We start from the raw sequence: 17,512 nt of genomic DNA on the forward strand, positions 1-17,512 counted from the left end.
AATAATTTAAAATTGAATAACTATGACTAATATTATATGAATGTATCTCCTCCCAGCTACTTATCCAAGAGATGTTAGGGCACTTGTTTATTGATTTCATAAAATTTATACAATTTTATTGATTGTAAAACATCTCAAAAAAGATTTTTCTTAATGAAAAATGCTATGATGAGTGAAGACTGGTGGCTTAATACTTTTTTCTTACTATTTGATCCCTGCTGTTCAGTTCAGGCCTCATTTCAGGCCTCATCACCATGATGTAGCCATAGGGTAAAAGATACAACCCAGTAATCCAGCACTGGAGGCTAAGATGGAAAAGATCTCCACAGCCACCATAATGGGAAACAAGGGAAACCAAACTGAAAGATTCATATTTCTCTCTCTCTCTCTCAATCTCTCTCTCTCTCTCTCTCTCTCTCTCTCTCTCTCTCCCTCCCACCTCTCTCTCTCTCTCTCTCTCTGTGTGTGTGTGTGTGTGTGCATGTGTGTTATAGAGAGAGAGACTTGATAAGTTCTTTAATATTGGGCTTTATGAACATTTGTAGGGGAACATTTTCAGCAGCAAAGTATCACAGACTAAAGGTGAACATCAGAGCTGAAGAAGACCTGAACTTATAGTCATGAGTCTCTCCCTTCCAGCGCCACTGTGCTCTACGCGACAAAAGTAAGTGCCTGAGTCTTGAATCTGAGCACCAGAGAGATGCAGGCGACTTTTCTTTCCCTTCTCCAAGTACTCTGCTGTGAAGCATCCTTTGTTTTCATTCTTTTCTTGGGATGCTATGTACAAGAGGAGGGTCGGTGCTCTTCCAGGCTGCTGACGGTACCAAAAATGGGTGCGATATTCATTGGGGTTGCTGCAGGTGATGGCAAACAGTCCCCCTTCCTGGATGTTCTGTGAGAAGGGACTCTGGGTCACTTGGGAATCAGAGCCGCAGACTGCAGGATATTGAAGAAGGTATTAAAAGCATGCTAAAGGTTTCCCTTAATGTACACAGTCAGTTTTCATTCAGCATTTGGTAGAAGGAAGTCAAGAAATAATTTCAAAACTGCAGTACATGAAAGAAAGCACTATCTGCACAAGGTATAAATGTAGGGAATGGAGGGATAAAGTGAAACACAATATTCCTTCCGCTGTCCATTCCTCACTTTTTAAAAAATGTGTGTTTAAATCACTGCAGACAAGCTGAAATTTTCACACAAACACCCAGCCACCCTCCCAGATCCATGTTCTTAAAAATATGAGCACTGCACAAGGAGTTCTGTTTTCTCTCAGGAAGGATGGAAAACTAGGACAGAGAATGAGTGTAAGAAAGTACTACAGAAAGGGTCACGACTAGCTGGCTGAAACCCTGAACTAAAGCCTCCTACACGGCAGGCTTCATATTTAATTATTTCCCACTTTGCTTATTTATGTATCTGTTTCCTAAGCTTAGATTTCCTTACCAATAGTCCACTGATATAGGACGAGTAGTCCAAAGAGATGCCTCCACCGAGTTAGCCAAGTTATTGAGGCCATCCTGGAGTCCACGGGCATCTCCCTCCAATTCAATAATGCAGACAAGCACCAAAGTTTCCTTCTTCCCAAGCTCAGTGAAGTCTGCAGCCCTTAGTGGTTATCATACCAGAGTCAGAGAAACCTCAGGCAGACTGCTTTCTTCTAAGAATGGAAGTACTTTTACTGCCATCTAGTGGTGGGAGGCTGCATAACTTATTTTGGAATGTTCTCCAAATAGCCTAAACCCAATAGGAATGCCTTATACATTGCCAAACACTTGGTCCAACTGTCTTGGAGTTCTCTACACTCCCTGGCACCAGCCTCTCCTGGGATTTAGATAGGAGTCTTTTCCTAGCCCTACTTGGAGCTGCAACACTCTGCATAAAAGACAGATGCTTTAGTTCTGAGCTACTGATCTTCACCTGGAGGTCACACTTTGTTACTTTGTTGATTAAACAGTTATTCTTTTTACCCAGAAAACCAAAGAAACTTTGTGTGTGTAAAGTTGTTTGTGGGAGAAACAAATAAAACTCCCCTTTACACGTTGTACCTACTAAAATCTTAATCATTAAACTGCTTTCAAGGTGATTTGTGTCTGTAGTGTATAAGTATAACTGATTTTATAGGATTTTTTCCTGCTGATTTCACAACAGGCACTAGGGTCTGTATTTATTGATTTCATAAAAATTATAGTATTTTATTGATTGGAAAATAAATAAATCTCAAAGTGGTTTAAGAAGAAATGCTATTGTGAGTGAAAACAGATTGCTTATTCCTTTCTTAAATCTTTCTTCGTATTAATTGATCCCTGCTGTTCAGTTCAGGCCTCAGCACAATGATGTAGCATTTCGGGGAAAAGATACAACCCAGTAATCCAGCACTGGAGGCCAAGATGGAGAAGATCTCCACAGCCACCATGTGTTTCCCTCTTGTGCTCAGGTAGGTTGGAACAAAAGAGACCCAAACACTGCAAAATGCTAACATACTAAAGGTGATGAACTGGGCTTCATTAAAACTGTCAGGTAACTTGCGAGCCAGGAAGGCCACAATGAAACTAGCAATGGCCAAGAGTCCCATGTAGCCCAAGACACCATAGAACATGGTGACGGACCCAACGTTACATTGCACAATGGCTTCTTCAGCTACTGAATTCATGTCTAGATCAGGGAAGGGGGGAGACGTTGTCAGCCACAGAGTACAGATACCAACTTGAATGAGGGAACCTAAAAGGACAATGGAAAGAGCTAGTCTCTTTCCCACCCTTTTCTTCATCTTAGATCCTGGCTTTGTGGCTATGAATGCTAGAAAAACAATGATGGTCTTGGCCAACACACAAGAAACAGCAACCGAGAAGATGATGCCAAAAGCAGGTTGCTGGAGAAGGCATGTCACTTTCCCAGGTTGGCCGAGGAAAAGCAAAGAGGAGAGGAAGCAGAGTAGGAGGGAGACCAGGAGAGTGTAGGTGAGATCTCGGTTGTTGGCTATGACTATGGGGGTATCTTTGTGCTGGATAAAAATAGCCAAGACCAAAGCAGTAATCAAAGAACGTAAGACACTAAGTGAGGCTAAAGTGATCCCTAAAGGTTCCTCATAGGACAAAAAATGTATAACTTTGGGGATGCATCCATTTCTCTTCTTGTTTGGATATTGATCTTCTGGGCAATTGAAGCACGTGTCGATATCTGAGAAACAAGAAGAAAAGCTTAGCTAGAAATTCAGTTCTGATTCATTTTACCACCCCATTGAATGAACCATGAATTGCAACGAATTGTACATAATGGCTGTTCCACCACAGCAGGACTGGCTACCGAGGCACATTTGTGGCACATTGGCCATGAGAGACAGCACACCAACCAGCAGTGAACATACTGTAGCATTTAAAAGTGGCATGAGATGTGGAGGTCTGCTTTGGGGTTCTACATAAGGAGCAAACCTTTTGGTTTGGCCATAGCCCCTTTAAGGCTTGTTCATTTGTGCAGGGGTCTCTCTCTGCTCACTTTCGCTTGCAGCCTACCAGTTGCTGTCTTGTGAAGAGGCGCAGTCTAGCCTACCAGGGCTTCCCATCCTTTGCTTGGGCTTTTGGTTTTTCTCCCTCCCACAATCATAGTTGGATTTATACCTGAGGAACCTTGTTTCCTCTGGTGAAGCAGCAATTAAACTTCTAACAGAATTGCAAAGCAATGCCGGGTCAACCAGGGGTTCAAATTCAATAGAAGACCAGAGATTGTAGGAGAACAAATGCTTCCCTTTGCTGGCCTGAAGCTTTTCCTTTCATAGCTCCTGTTAATTCAGGCTATCACTGGGTTGTCACACCCCTAATTCCCCTATTCCTTACTTTGTTTAGGGAAGTGGACTCTGCTCCATAACTGCCCATTAGTTTCAATTCACCATGAACACCTCCCTCATTCTCTTAGTATGGCAATGGGGCCCACCTGAGAGGTACCAGAACTGAATTCTGGTGAGTTCTGGCTTTAAAACAGCCCTGTGTGTCACCCAATGGCTGAAATTCTGCCGTTTGAATTTATTCTCTCCTGATCTTGATATGTTCACTAAATAAAAGTGGCCCAGCTCAAGACCAGCCTGTATGTCAGTCTCTTTGTTTGGTCATCAGGAGGCAAGAGCTTTACCTACCCGTCTGGTTTGAAATCTTCCCTTCTGGGCATGGAGCACAATCATAACAACAAAACTTTTCCCCTTCCTTCCTTTTCTTCTGATGACCAGAGAGGCAGGGTTCATTGCACAAAGAAAAGGGAAGCACCTGTACAAAAAGATGAGAGGAGTTGAAGGTGGAAGTGCTTTCCTATATGCCACCCACAGGACAATCTTATGCTTCATTTTTAGTGCACTTTCAAGATAATACTGATTTCTTTTCTTTTTTTAATGAATATTTATTGGCATTTTCAAGAAATATATAAGAACAAAAACAAAAATAACAAAAAATACAAAAATCCAAAACTTTAAACTTCAAAAAAACAACAATTAAAAGCACATAATGTTTCAATTACTTATTTTCTTTTAACTTGTTTCTCAGACCTCCTCACACCTCCCCTTCTTGTATTCCAATTTAAGTTATCAGCTCAGCAAATCCTTAACTTATTTCTCCGCTTTAACTTAGTGATTTATTCTAGCATGCTGTTATTTTACTTTCCTTCTTTCTTCCATTTCCTCAATTTATTTTTGCAAACCTTATTTTTATTTAATTTAAAAACCAGTTTTAACTTATCCAATTTAACACATCATTACTTATACTTCATTACTTATTCTTAAACCTTTTTCCTAAAGTCGACCAAAATTTCCCTTCCACGATTTTCCCAATTTCCATACAAATAGCAAAACAAAATAAATACAAAGCAAATTATATTTATATACCCTTTGGATTCCCAAACTCCACCCACCCTTTTCCCGGTTTCAGTCCCCAACGAATGTCCATCAATATATACTATTTAGCCTGGAGATCTCACGTCCAAGGCTCTTAAGTCTCTCTCAGTTCCTCTCTGCAGGTCTTTTTGATAGTCCTTAATGTTACACCCCAAAGCTTGAAGAGGCTCCGGCCCAACAGGATCCATGTTTCTTCCAGCCAGACCTCCATATTTAAAAACAAAGCCTATGGGGTACTCCATCTCTTGTTTCATACTCCTTTCAAGTCCAAATGCCCCCAAAGTTCCAACTTTCACCTTAAGCAAATTTGTAATCCTCAGGTCTTCAGATCTCCACATAAGGAGATCTCTCCATTTTTCAGTCTCCAGTTCAGGCCAGGCTTTCCACATCAGATTTTTATTTTCCTTTTTTGTCATCATGTCTGGCCTCAAATTGTAGCTCTTCTTTAGCGTCTGCAAAATTTCAATTCCTCCTTCCTTTTCTTCAGGAACAACATATGTCCCCTGCTCCATATTGTCAAAACTTTCAGTTTCCTCTATTTGTTCAGTTGAATGGGCTTCCCGTTTCAAATCTTTATCAGGTTCAACAATGTTATTTACTGTCAAGACTAGAGCTGTAGCATTTATAGCCAAAACATTGAATTGGCCTTGTAACTTTCCCAAGAGAACAAATGCTCTATCCAACTCAGCTTGGATTTTCCCTCCTCCAGCCATTCCTGTAATGTCACTAAATCCCTCTAGGGGGATTTTAGTTCCTTAATAATCCTTTCAGCTCAAGTCCAAAAGTCAAGTTATTTTGTATCAGACCTTCCTTATTTTCAACAGATTATAACAAATATAACCAGCAGAAGCAACAGAAACAAAGTTCTCTTTTTCCGTCTTGACAGTTAACTTGACAGCTGTCAAGCTCTTCAGTATTTAATCAACAGACTTTCTCACGGGACACTCCTGGGTCCGGGGGGGGCTGAAACTTCAGCTCCCAAAATTAATCTTTTATCCTCCAGTATAACTTATTATAATGACAGAACCGTGAAGTTAAAATCTTTTACTAAAAAAAAAGAAAAAATTCTCTCGACCTTAGCTAACAGGTCCTTTGCTTTATATTGTTTACTAAGAGGGGGTGGTGGACTTCCTTTTTAACCCTTCCCCGCTCGTTCCTGATCCAAGAAATTTTTCTTTAAAGTTCCAATTTCCGTATTACTCACGGGTTGATGTTTTTAAAGTCCGATCTTTCCAAGGAAAAAGTCAGCGCTCTCCGATCATGGCTTGCGGCTTCACTCCGTAGAAAAAGGAAGTACTCTCAGCACCACGCCGCACCCCGTCCCCGTTCCAAAGCCTCTAAAGAGGCTCATTTACGGATTGGGGGGGCACAAATGGTGCCCACCGAGTCTCTATGCTCACAGGCTTCCGCGCCTGTGATTTTAAGGGTCCCTGCGTCGCCGCAGCGGCAAGACCCAGTCTCTACAGAGTCGATTCCCTCCGGAGCTCGGAGGGAATCCGCCATTAATCGATGGCGCCAACCCGGAAGTCCAAGATAATACTGATTTCAAAGTGGAAAAAGGTATATTTGGCATATCAATTCCACATCATATTTCTGAATGCACCAGACATCATTGTTGTTCTTGCTATGCTTGTTATTTAGTAACTTTAGTCATACCTGCCAGCTCTGTGCAGTTTGGTAACTCCAAGCCGTACCTGGTTAAAACTTTGGTGCCATAGAATTTTGTCCATATGGAGGATTAACTCCTTATCTCCTCTATCACAGAGACCCACCGATCCAACTTTTACTCTCTGGAAAGACGTGTTTGGGAATGTGACAAGATTCATAATATCAAATCCTCCTTTCATTTCCCTGTTATCATTAAATGATACAGTTTCTCCAGCTGAGTTGTTAAATGAAACACCTTGAAGAAATGAGTTGATCTATTTAAAAAGAAAAAGAAGAATCAAACTATTTGAGGTTCCCATGCGGAACAGACTCCAAGGTCAAATTATAAGATGAAATGTAAACCAGCAACCATGACTAAGATGCAGAATCTTTTTCCGTTTGTTTGTTTGGTTTTTTAGATATAAGAAGAGGGGCAGTATAGCGTAGCAGCTCCCTGGTGGAGCAGCTCCTTGCATGGAAAGGGCCCAGATTCAATCCCCAGAATCTTCTGGTAACACTCGGAATCTCATCTTATCTCAAACCCTGGAGAGCCCAAGCCTGTCAGCGTACACATTGGTGAAACAAATAGACGACAGGCGTAATTTTGTATAAAGCAATTTCCTGTCCTACTCCTGTTAATCAGTTCATAGACATGAGAAAATTTGGCTCTGTAGCATTACCTGCCAAGGCTGCAGAGATGTTATTCCAACACTGTAACCAGCAGTCACTGTTCTGTGCAGGGATCTGGATGAGGAAATGGCATGCAATGCATGAGCTACAGCACAGGCAGCATTATAGATACTGTAGCTCTGCCCAGTCATGTGCATTTCAAAAAGACCTGCCGGGAGACTTTCCAGCCTCTCCTCTCCAGTACACGTTCCATCATCCATGGCTGGCATACCAGGATCTGGAAAGAAACAGTCAAATGCCTGCTCCCAGAAGTCCTTCCAAAAGCCATCTGCTTTGGTCCAGTGTGTTTGGGTGTTCTGAAGGAAATGGGTGAACTGTAGAAGCTCTTTTGAGTGAATTGTAAAGGAAAGGGCACCTTGGAACCCTTGAAAATCCCAGTTTCTCTGAAGTCCGGTTGATAGGAAATCTATCTGGGCTGTCATGATCCAGACCTTCCCAAATGATGTGTTTTGATTACCTTCATTTCCTTGGAAAAGTAAAACAGTTCTCAGCCATGAAATTGCCCCATAGTCTCCATAGAATATAACTGCAGTGGCCTTTTCATCTGTGAGACCTTGATAAATACTTCCCATTATATCATACATTCCTACCATATTATCCATATGAGCTTGAAGTGAGATTCTTTTTGTGAAGGCTGAACAGATCCCATTGTTGGAAAACAATAGCTCCAGGGTCCTCAAAAAATGTTCTCCACTATTATTATTTGAAACAAAGAGCCCAACCCATATCCATCTGAAGTACTGAAGTAAGTGGATAATCCCTACATATTGGTGGATTTCCTTTGGGACCGTGCTATAAAAAGAAGTTGTCTGCCTTGATTGAATCTCCTCTGAAGCAAATGAGCCATAGGTGAGCTAAAAGAAAATGATAATTTAGCAGAACATTTCCTAAAGATAGTTGAAGGTGGAACTTGAAATAGTCATGGAAGAAAAATCTTGGCTCAATATTTTTTAGTTATCTGAAAATAATTGAATTTCTGGCTATTTCCTTCGCACACTAATATTTCTCTTTTCCTTCTGAATCAAAGAATGTCAGATTCAACTTCCCCACACTCCCCTATGCACTGATTCTACCTGTGGAATCCTGTAGAGACTTAAGATATCTGCCATTTGGATAGAAGTGTCAGAAGTAAGTCCCCCAATCACAGCCATGAGGTTTTTCTGAGTGTCACATTTGTAGTTGGGGACAAATCTTTGCCCTTTGAAGAGAAGGTCCAAAGTGCTTCGATAGGTCATTCTCGCATCAGAATAGCTGTCATAGATGTGGAAACCAAGGGTGACATTGGGCAAGATCTTTGGATTGTCATTGATCTCTTTTATGGCAAACACCAAGGCCAGGATATTCTGATAGAACTTTGTGGTTATACTGTAAATAGGGAAGATATAAAAAGGGAGGGGAAAATACTTTAATGCATGAGACCGTTATGTCCTCTTCCTATTCAGAAAAACACAAATCTGAGTTATGGTAGAGAAGAGCAATTGTATTTGTGATCTGCAGTGTATCTTTGACACACCTGTCTTGTCTTGGTTTTCCTCTGCACTTTCAATACAAAGAACCCTAGCAGAATGAACTTATTTCACAGTCTAATGAGTGATTTGGTATCTTTACATTAATTATGTGATTTACATTGCCTGCAGATTTTGGCATTTCATTTCCCTTTGATGGCACTTCTGCACCATGCCTCTCTGCATTTATATATCCGTATTTATTTCTTTATATCTGAAACTATATCACTGAATAAAACTTTGCCTGTTGATGGTGACAGAAGTTCACAGTTATGTATGATAATGATACTAATAATAATAATATAATTCATTTTTATTTATTAATTTGGTATAGATCTAAGGGCAGTTCATAACTTAAAAATAGAACATAACATCACATAATACATTTAAAAAATAAGAAGCAAAAAAAGAAAACCCGCTAACCAATACAACCTTTCATTAAATGTTTTTGGTGTCACAGGAATCCTCCATGCTTTTATAATTACATTGTGGTTCGAGGACCCGACCCCGGTGAAGTGAAATGAAGACACAAGGACACGAGATATAAGGTTAATGGGCTAGGAAAGGCCACAACTTTATTGGTTACAGCATTTGAAAGGTATTGGCTTAGGCATTGGATCGAAACAAGTGGGTTCTTCACCAGTAGGTGGAGCCTGTCGATGCTAATCCGAATATTAGGCTCACCCCTGTTGTCACCGAGAGTCGTGCCAAGGCCTCCCGCCAAGCAGGCATCGGACGGAATACACGACCCCCAGATTCCTTTAACGGAATACCCCTAAAAATTGAAGGCATAGGCGATGGCCACACCTAGCACTTCCACACAGCGCAACACATTATTCCAATGCCTAACCTACCCACCAATACCAAAAAGTTGTGACGATTGCTACGAGGTAGGCGAAAAAACCAATTAGCCTGGTGCCAAATGGAAAAACTCCTACCAGGCCCCCCAGCCAACCAGGGCGACCAACCTAAGGTCCATAGCAAGGCCGAACAAAACCCGGGCCCTAACTAGAGGGAGTGGAGGGTGGGTGACTCGCGAGGGGCGAAGGAAGGAAGAATGAGGCCGGGGGAAGGCTGGCGCTGCAGCAAAATGCTGCTGAACACGCCCCCACCGTGGCCCCCGGTTGGATGGCCACCGAGGGGGCGTGAGCGCCAGCCAGGTGAGCGGGCAGCAGGGGGCCACGCCCCCTGCTAGCCGGAGCTCGAGCCCCGACCACAACCCCTCCCCTCCCCTTCGGGGAGGAGAGTCTTTGTGGTTCGAGGACCCGACCCCGGTGAAGTGAAATGAAGACACAAGGACACGAGATATAAGGTTAATGGGCTAGGAAAGGCCACAACTTTATTGGTTACAGCATTTGAAAGGTATTGGCTTAGGCATTGGATCGAAACAAGTGGGTTCTTCACCAGTAGGTGGAGCCTGTCGATGCTAATCCGACTATTAGGCTCACCCCTGTTGTCACCGAGAGTCGTGCCAAGGCCTCCCGCCAAGCAGGCATCGGACGGAATACACGACCCCCAGATTCCTTTAACGGAATACCCCTAAAAATTGAAGGCATAGGCGATGGCCACACCTAGCACTTCCACACAGCGCAACACATTATTCCAATGCCTAACCGCCACCCGAGCTAAAGGCTCGCCGCCAATACCCTCAAAGCTGCAACCAATCCCAGATGTTTTTAGTGACACTAGCTAACCAGAAGTCAGTCCCCAGATCTGATAGGTGTACACCGTCATCCCGGTACAAAGCTTTGTCGCTAATCCGGATACGGTCATGGTAAATCACTCGGCCATCCATAAAGCGCACCCAACGGGCTACCGCCCGATTTACGAGTTTGCACACCGCGCCACACAGTTCTTTTCAAAAAGGAGGACCAGCACACTGTCGCTCCGGGACACAGGGCTGCCAAAGCGTTCAAATCTCTTTTTATGCTCGACAGCAAGTCCACACTCCTTTTGTTGCCCAGGTCATTCTCCCCTAAGTGAATCACCAGGATGTCGGGAGAGCCGAGCTTGGCTATTTTCTCCCTCAGCAAAGGCATCAGTTCTTCCCAACGCATGCCTCTTCTCGAAAACCAGGAAACTCGAACATCACGTGGCAGACCAAGGTTGGGTGCCAGGCCGCAGCTCACCGCTCGCACGCGGGCCCAATGAACAATGCTGTGACCGCAGATCCACACATTCCTTCCGGGCATCGCTGGGGATGAAGATAGAACAAAAGGAAAGGTAAGCAAACTAAGCAAACTAAGGATAGCAAACTAAGGGGCAGGCGCCAGGTTGCGAATATATGACTTATAAACATTGGATTTCCACCGGCCCAACTCTTTTATCCTTTCTGCCGGCAACCCCAGGTGCGCAGCCGTGGTGGCGGCCCCGATCCTGAACGAATGTGCGGCGTACTCATGGGGGGGAAGGCCACAAGCCTCAATAGCCTTGCGCATTACTCTAGTGAATTGGTACCTCAACAGGGGCGACCCATCCTCATGTATCAGGAACGGCCCCGGGACGGGTGGTCTAAGGCGGAGAAACCGCCTTGTGTCCTTCACCGGACATGGGCCCTGCTGGGCCGATGCCGTGAGCTTGAGCAGGACACCCTTGCCAGCCTGATCAGTCTTGGACTGACGCACTAGTACTGACACAGCAGATTCGGATAGCTGTACATCCTCACACAGGAGGCCGCGAGTTAAACCCCGCGCACTAGCTTCACACACAACCTCGCCAACCCTGAGCGCACCAAAAAAGGCTATGGCGTAGGCCGCAGAAAAGAGGCGTGCCTCAAACTTAGACCAACAAATTGTCCTGAGCTTTACGCGTATCTGAGATAGCAAACCATAAGAGATAGGCTTACGACCAACGGTCCTGGGCGGTTGCAACCTGCCCCAACCCTCAATGGCCCTACGGATCAGAAAATCACTACATGGATCTTGCGCAAATGTTGCCTTAGAAAAGAAGCTGATGGCTGCAACGTGGATCTTTAAGGTTTTTGTAGCACGTCCGAGGTCATCCAGATGGGACAGGTACTGCAGGACGTCATCAGTAGTGGGGTGTGTGTTATGTGACAGCCCAGACAACCCAAACCTGAAACCCAGGAAATCACACCAGGCCTTCTTATAGGACCTGAGCGTGGAAGGTGCCACGGACGCTAATACTCCCTGTATCACTTTGCGTCTCCAACGTTCCACAGGTACTCCGGAAAGGGTTCGGGCAACAGTTGTGCTCCAGGTGCGAGCGACCGGAAACGAGGAATCTGGAACCGAGACAAGGCGTCGGCTATATCATTATTGGCACCTGGTACGAATTTGGCTGAAAATAAGATATTGTACTCAAGGCAACGGAGGACGAACGCCCGTAGGAGAGAGGAGACCCTCGCAGACCACGATGACTGCCTGGCAAGAATGTTCACCACCGCCAGGTTGTCGGTCCTGAAGCACACTCGGTGATCTCGGAACTCCTCTGTCCAGATGTGCACGGCCACTACTATTGGAAAGAACTCGAGAAATGTGAGATCCCGCGTGATGGCCTGACCTCGCCATGCTGAGGGCCAGCGTTGCGCGCACCATCGCCCTTTGAAATACAATCCGAAACCTAAAGACCCTGCTGCATCCGACTGAACCTGAAAGTCAGATGATAGGTTCAGAACATCCTGCCAAAGAGAGACCCCGTTATATTTTTCCAGAAAGGCTGTCCACACCTCGAGATCTGCCTTGACCGACCTGGGGAGGCGAACCCTATGGAGGGGGTGTTTCAGACCGACTGACAACCTGGTAAGGCGAGCACAGAAAGGGCGTCCGGGGGACACCACCCTGCACGCGAAGTTAAAGTGGCCCAATAGCGATTGAATTTGCCTAAGGGTGATCTTCCTAAGCTTAAGCGTGTCGTGGATTAGCTGTTTAAGGGCTTCGATCTTTTCAACAGGTAAGCGGGATGACTGAGCCACTGTGTCCAGCTCAATGCCAAGGTAAGTTAAGCGCGTGGCTGGTCCCTCCGTTTTTTCCGCCGCAAGAGGGACCCCAAGGTCCTCGGCCAGGGCTGAGAAGGCCTCCAGCAAGGAGGCGCACTCCCCCGTGTTGGCTCCACCCACGAAAAGGAAATCGTCCAGGTAATGCGTGACCCCAATGGTATTTGCCCTGAAACGCAGGGCCCAGTCCAAGAACGTGCTGAAGGCCTCAAAAGCCGAACAGGCAACGGCGCAGCCCATAGGCATGGCCCTGTCAACATAGTATTTTCCCTGAAATTTAAAACCCAGCAGCCTGAAATCAGCGGGATGCACTGGCAAGAGGCGGAAGGCCGATTCGATATCACACTTGGCCAACAACGCCCCGGGGCCGAAACTGCGGATCAACTTAACTGCCTGATCGAAGGTGACTCGCGAGGGGCGAAGGAAGGAAGAATGAGGCCGGGGGAAGGCTGGCGCTGCAGCAAAATGCTGCTGAACACGCCCCCACCGTGGCCCCCGGTTGGATGGCCACCGAGGGGGCGTGAGCGCCAGCCAGGTGAGCGGGCAGCAGGGGGCCACGCCCCCTGCTAGCCGGAGCTCGAGCCCCGACCACAACCCCTCCCCTCCCCTTCGGGGAGGAGAGTCTTTGTTTTTAATTAGCTCTCTTCTCAAATGTATCTCTCTCTCTCTCTCTCTCTCTCTCTCTCTCTCTCACACACACACACACACACACACTCGCTTAGATTAACAAAGTTGAAGTGTAATGTTTATGACTTCTTTGGCGGCTTTGGTAAGAATGAAAGTTTGCAGTTACAGAGATTGGAGAAATGAATGTCCAGAAGAGCTTCATTTGCTTAAACTCACTGACTTTGGTACCATCCTGTAGGCTGAGGACCTGTACTGTTAATGTGCCCATTGTTCATATTAACACATTTTCTCTTTTCTGATAATATGGGATTGGTTTATATCCCTTTGGTTGTGGGGCATATTATTGCTTACTGTGGGGTGTCAAACAGGTCCTGAGAAGGATGTTCCTTGAATAATAATTCCTTAAAATAGTAAGTGATGAGAGAAGCAATCCCACCAATGAGGAGGTCACCTGCCTGGTACCATTCATGAGGCACAGGGATTGGATCAATGGCAAGGCACTTCATTCTCCTGCCTTTGCACATTGTGTGAGGCAGCAGCAGCAGCAGCAAGAGCCTCACCATGGTAGCTTCAAAGCCTCTCTCAGAAGATGCACGCTCCTCTGTGTCCAAATAACTCCCCCTTCTGACTTTGGCTGTGTTGGTGGTTGCACTTTTAGCTTTCTTTATAACATCAGCAGACAGAGAAATACTTTGAATATGAACTTAAATTATTACCAAAACTCAATGAAAACGAAAAAGAAGTGTTGACAGTAACAAAACCAGTAAAACCTCTCACACACACTATGTAACACTCCTGAATCTCACTGGCGCAGGAGCATATTTAATGCTCTTACTATGCTGGGTTGTTGACTGTTTCCTGGTGTCCTTAGGAAACTCCTGAGAGTTCTGTCTAGCTGAAAAAATTATTGTGATCTGGATAATTGCAGAGGGAGAAAATTACTTCATTGGAACTTGGACTTTGAGTGGCACTTTTGATCAGAAAAGTATCTTCAAATATTCAGATAGGAAAAGCAGGTTGAATCTGCTCCTTGAAGTTCTGAGACAGGGGAATTTGAGTGCAGAGTTCAATGGTGAGAAATCACCAGACAGAAAGTGGTACCCTAAAGCACAGCCATCATCTTGCCAGAGGACAAGGTCCCTTCAGTCCCCCCACCTACAATAAAATTGTGTTGTTTGGGCCGCCCCCTCAGTTGATGGGCATTGCCATTCAGAAGCTCTTTGTGTGCCGTGCCATGTGATTATGTGGGGCAGGGCTTACCATCCCACCCCAATATTTTATCCAAGTTGACACCTCAGTCAGTTAACAATTTTATACCCAATGTTTTGAGAGTTTCTCCATGGTATAATGTGTGGGTGGCTCACCAGGATACCACAGCTGATGTGGCACCCACAAAAGCCTTCAGTGACATTCTCAGGCAGAAACCCAAACTCTGAACTTGAAAAAAAATAGAAGTGAATCTCACAGATTCAACCACGCACAACTACTATTTATTGCAAAGGCACTTCCAGGGTGGTGAAACAGAACATTTCAAACCATAGCACATGTAATAAAACACAATCTTATTTTCTTTTTTTAAAAAATCAACTCAGAAAACCGCATAGGAAAGCAGATCAAGTACTAATACTCAATGAATACCTGAATGGAAAGGGGTGACTATCAAATTGCAATCAACAATATGCATGCAATTTAGAGAAATTCAGCCTGATTTGCAGCATTTCAATATCAAGATTCAGTCATGGAGCAGGTCCTCTCGGGAGACACCAGAAGCAAGCATGTGGTGATAAGAACTAATAGGGAAATTAAAATGCAAGGAAAAATTTCTGGACAGGCTTTGTAATAATTTAAAATTGAATAACTATGACTAATATTCTATGAATGTATCTCTGCCCAGCTACTTTCTCCAAGACATGTTACGGCACTTGTTTATTGATTTCATAAAATTTATACAATCTTCTTGAGTGTAAAATATCTCAATTTTTTTTTAATGAAAAATGCTTTGATGAGTGAAGATAGATGGCTTAATGCTTTCTTCGTATTAATTGATCCCTGCTGTTCAGTTCAGGCCTCAGCACAATAATGTAACATTTGGGGGAAAAGATACAACCCAGTAACCCAGCACTGGAGGCCAAGATGGAGAAGATCTCCACAGCCACCATGTGTTTCCCTCTTGTGCTCAGGTAGGTTGGAACAAAAGAGATCCAAACACTGCAAAATGCTAACATACTGAAGGTGATAAACTGGGCTTCATTAAAACTGTCGGGTAACTTGCGGGCCAGGAAGGCCACAATGAAGCTGGTGAGGGCCAAGAGGCCCATGTAGCCCAAGACACCGTAGAACATGGTGACAGACCCAACGTTACATTGCACAATGGCTTCTTCAGCTACTGAATTCATGTCTAGATCAGGGAAAGGGGGAGATGTTATCAGCCACAGAATACAGATACCCACTTGAATGAGGGAAGCTGAAAGGACAATAGAATGAGCCATTCTCTTTCCCACCCATTTCTTCATCTTAGATCCTGGCTTTGTGGCTATGAATGCTAGAAAAACAATGATGGTCTTGGCCAACACACAAGAAACAGCAACAGAGAAGATGATGCCAAAAGCAGGTTGTTGGAGAAGGCAAGTCACTTTCCCAGGTTGGCCGAGGAAAAGCAAAGAGGAGAGGAAGCAGAGCAGAAGGGAGACCAGGAGAGTGTAGGTGAGCTCTCGGTTGTTGGCAATGACTATGGGGCTATCTTTGTGCTGGATAAAAATAGCCAACACCAAAACAGTAATCAAAGAACATAAGACACTCAGTGAGGCTAAAGTGATCCCTAAAGGTTCTTCATAGGACAAAAAATGTATAACTTTGGGGATGCATCCATTTCTCTTCTTGTTTGGATATTGACCTTCTGGGCAATTGAAACATGCATCCATATCTGAGAAATGTAAAGAAAATAATTACTAGAAATCCAGCACCAACTCATTTGACCTAGCACACAAAGTCTTCTGGTCAATTGTACATTATGGCTGTTCCACCATCATTTCCCAGCAGTACTGGCTGCTTAGGCAGATTTGTGGCACATTAGCCATGAAGGACAGCCCACGAACCAGCAGTGCACATACTGGTGCATTTAAAAGTGGCATGAGATAGGCAGGGCTGCATTTAGGGCAATATATAAGGGGCATCCAGCTGCCCTCTTCTCCAACAGAAGCTCTTTGGAGGGGTCCTCCATCTGCAACCTACCTGGGTGTAGAAGGGTGTCCCCCTTACATTGAAAGTAGCCAGGGATTGGTTGCATTTTTGCAGGAGCACACTTGGAAACAACATGGCAGGGGCGAGGACTATTCCCAGTGCCTGTGCAGGAGACCAACGCCAGTACACAGAGCCTTGGGCCCCTTTCTATCTGGCAGCAGCAGCAACAGAAGGCCCAGTGTTTGTTTCAGTAATGGTGACTGAGGACCATTCTGATAGAGGTTTGCTTTGGTGACAACCACAACTGAGGCTCCTCTGGTAATTGATGGAGGCACCTCTGGGAAAGTTAAGTGGGCACCCATGAGTTGTGCTTGCCATTTTGGTTTGGTGAGTTGCCCTTTGAAGGCATGTCGCTATAAGAACTTGCTGGCCTTTTGAATTTTTCTTGTTGAATCACTAGGCGTGCATATCTTAGGCAGATTTACAACTTCATGGCTGGCCTTTCCCATTCTCATTATCGGGTCCATATAACCCATGAGTTGTGTGTGGAGTTGGCAGTCTGGTCATCATTCCTTCTGAAGTTTAATGGTCTGTCTTTTTGGAGGGCCAACCGCCTCCTTGAGGATGGGCTTCAGATTTGCTCAGATGCATCATGATATTAGGATTTTGGTGTCTGTTTTGGTGACAGCTGGTGCAGTATCCCATACCCGCTTCCTGGTCACAGTCTAGACTACTATGACTACTACTACTACGATAATTTTATACCACGCCTAGCCACTTTGGGCAGCTCCCAACATATATAAAAGCATAATAAAAGATTAATCCTTAAAAAGCTTCCCTGTACAGGTCTGTCTTCAGATGTCTTCTAAAGGTTATATAGTTACTCATCTGCTTGACAGGTGTTCCACAGAGTGGGTGCCACTACCGAGATTGTCCTCTGCCTGGTTCACTAAAATCCAATTTCTCACAGTGAGGCAACCGCCAGAAGGCCCTAGGAGCAGGACCTCAGTGTTGGGGCTGAACAATGACGGTGGA

General features: G+C 44.7%; 1 long non-coding RNA gene across 1 annotated transcript; it reads right to left on the reverse strand.

Moving 5' to 3' along the window:
* Window positions 1-508: 508 nt before the first annotated feature.
* LOC309354971 lies at window positions 509-1,609 on the reverse strand. The gene is made up of 2 exons (XR_014162395.1): window positions 1,444-1,609; window positions 509-936 (listed from the first exon to the last, which is right to left on the reverse strand). It is a non-coding gene; the product is annotated as an uncharacterized lncRNA (long non-coding RNA).
* Window positions 1,610-17,512: the final 15,903 nt, after the last annotated feature.

Source organism: Podarcis melisellensis (assembly GCF_964234715.1).
Source record: "Podarcis melisellensis genome assembly, chromosome: 13".
NCBI classification, from domain to species: Eukaryota; Metazoa; Chordata; class Lepidosauria; order Squamata; family Lacertidae; genus Podarcis; species Podarcis melisellensis.